Source organism: Piliocolobus tephrosceles, chromosome 8, assembly GCF_002776525.5.
Source record: "Piliocolobus tephrosceles isolate RC106 chromosome 8, ASM277652v3, whole genome shotgun sequence".
NCBI classification, from domain to species: Eukaryota; Metazoa; Chordata; class Mammalia; order Primates; family Cercopithecidae; genus Piliocolobus; species Piliocolobus tephrosceles.
Genome location: NC_045441.1, coordinates 40,631,330 through 40,634,260, shown reverse-complemented (window position 1 = coordinate 40,634,260; position 2,931 = coordinate 40,631,330). Strand labels below are relative to the sequence as shown.

The window sequence follows — 2,931 nt, the reverse complement described above, 5'->3', positions numbered from 1 at the left end:
TTGGAGTTCAGGAGATCTGACTCGGGAGCCACACCACCTGCCTTCTGTGCCTCAGTTTCCACCTTCATGAAAGCAGGATAATAGCACCTCGCTAGTGGAAGTGCTGTGAATAGTGAGTTAATATACGTAAAACTTAGTATAGTGCCTGATCCTACCCCCCAGTCTCTTAAAAAGACTAAATGCTTTCTGAATATTAGCAATTCTATTATTTCATTCTTATTCTTATTTTTCTATTTTGTGCAAGATTTCTAAAAGATTTATTTATTCAATATGAATTTTGTATCTGGAAAATGAAACACCTAAGTTTATTTTTCATGAGAATTTTTGGGTGTATTGGGGCATAAAATCTTGCTTAAAGATTATATCTTTTGAGAAAAAAATAGAGTTACATTTTCTATCCTAAATATGATTGATTCAACATATAATTAGTCACATTGCTCTCTGTCTTCCTATCCCAAAGTCTTTAGCCTCAGGTCTGGAGTTACTACATGGTCGTAACATTAAGTTATTTCAATGAATATCAACTTTCATTCTGCAAAACAATATTATGGTTCTAATCGTTTTATACAATATCATGAACTTCTTTTAAATGTAAGGTGGTGTTCTAAAAGCATGTCCAAAACACTGTGGAAATCAGTTATTCAAAATCTAAGCTGTAGACGGGCACAGTGGCTTATGCCTGTAATTCCAGCACTTTGGGAGGCTGAGACAATGGGATCACCTGAGGTCAGGTGTTTGAGAGCAGCTTGGCCAACACGGCAAAATCCCATCTCTACTAAAAATACAAAAATTCCCTGGGCGTGGTAGTGTCATGCTCCTGTAGTCCCAGCTTCTCAGGAGGTGGAGGCAGGAGAAATCATTGAACATGGGAGGCAGAGGTTGCAGTGAGCTGAGATTGCATCACTGCACTCTAGCTTGGGGAACAGAGTGAGACTCCATCTCAAAAAAAAAAAAAAAAAAAAAAAAGGGTGTGTATATATATATATATATACACGCTATTAGAATTCATTATTTTCAGCCTTAAAGGAATATGATTATGGGGTCTGTGGCAGGTGGCAGGCAGCTATACCTTAGACAGCTGTAACCTTTTTTCTCTGATTATAAGTTACTCTTCTTCCTTATCTGCACAGTTTTCTAAATGTTGTAAAGGACTCAAGGATGCCAGGGAAGACTCCTTTTCACGTCACTGCTGATCATCATTATAAATGAACTTCTCTCTTACCTTTCTTACACAGATTTCATGGCTACCACATTGTCTTAAGATGGAATATTAATACACCTTTTTAAGTTGAAAAGAAAATAAAAATTACTGCAAAGAAAAGAAAATGACCCTTTTGTAGTTCATAAGCAGGATAACTGGGTTTTCATGCTCTTTTGTGAGATGCGCCTTGTTCAATGTTGGCACATTACCTGTCTCATATGAAAAAAAAAAAAAAAAAGAAGAAGAAAAAGAAAGGAAAGGAAAATAAAAGAAAGAAAAGGAAAAGGAAAGTAAAAGAGAAATGGAAATGAAAAAGGAAGAGAAGAGAAAGGAAGCAGAGGAGAAAGGGAAGGAAGGAGGAAAGGAAGGAAGAAGGAAAGGGGGAAGGGAAAGGAAGGAGGAAGGGAAAGGAAGGGGGAAGGGAAAGGAAGGGAGAAGGAAAGGGAAGGGAAGGCAGAAGGGAAGGGAGAAGTAAAAGGGGAATGGAAGGGGAAGGGGAAAGAAATGGAAGGTAGAAGGGAAGGGGGAAAGGAAGGGGAAGGGAAAGGGGAAAGGGAAGGGGAAGGGGAAGGGAAGGGAAAAATGTAAAGGAAGGGGAAAGGAAAAAGAAAAGGGAAGGAAAAAGGAAAGGAGAAGGCCGGGCACGCTGGCTCATGCCCGTATTACCAGAACTTTGGGATGCTGAAGCAGGTGGGTCACTTGAGGTCAGGAGTTTGAGACCAGGCTGGCCAAAATGGTGAAACCCCTTCTCTACTAAAAATAAAAATACAAAAAATTACCTGGGCGTGATGACTGGTGTGTATAATCACAGCTGCTCAGGAGGCTGAACCCGGGAGGCAGAGATTACAATGAGCCAAGATCACGCCACTGCACTGCAGCCTGGGCAATAGAGCGAGACTCCATCTCAAAAAAAAAAAAAAAAAAAAAAAAAAAAAAAAAAAAAAAAAAAAAAAGAAAGAGAAAAGGAAAGGAAAGGAAAAGGGAAAGGGAAGGAAGCCATGGGGAAAATGAAACAAACTGCAACTAATTAATTTGCTGTTAACTCTCAAACCATCCTTGCATAGAAAATATTGCAATCCTGTAACATTTGTTTTTTCTGCCTACAAGCAAGAATGTAACTTTTAACTTAAGAGCACTGAACCCCTTTCTCTGGAGTCTATGTGTCCCAAATGGACATTCTCAGCTTTTTGTTGAATAAACTCTTTAAAAGTAGATTCTGATTTTTTTAAAAAAATTCTGGTTTACAGTGCTATGGTTAACCTATTATGTTAAAAAATAAAACTGTATGCTGGACAGAAAAGGGAGGAAAGACTAGAAAATTAGGAAGTCTCTTTTAGCATTTCCTAATTACTCACAGAGGTTGGCATTGGGGTGGTAGTAATTGTATAATACCTGCCTTTTAATGGACACCAAAGTCTTTTTCAGTATGTGTATGACAGGAACACTTAACATGAAGCCTGTCCTCTTAACATATTTTTAAGTGCACTGTACATTATTGTTTACTATAGGTGCAATGTGGTATAGCAGATTTCTAGAGCTTACTAATCTTTCTTAGGGTTCAGAACAACATATTACAAAATATGGCACCTGGGCATACTGAGTATTCTAAACTGAGGAAATTGAGAAAACCATAGAATTAGAGAGAGGGTCATTCTCTGACTTTCTCTCAGTTTTCTCCTTTAAGGCCATGAAAAGAATTCTCTGACCTAGCTAATCTGGAAGTAAATCTT

The 2,931-nt window shown here is 38.2% G+C and overlaps 1 pseudogene; it reads left to right on the top strand.

The window, feature by feature from the left end:
* The first annotated feature begins 1,328 nt into the window (after window positions 1–1,328).
* LOC111555742 lies at window positions 1,329–1,420 on the top strand (annotated as a pseudogene).
* Window positions 1,421–2,931: the final 1,511 nt, after the last annotated feature.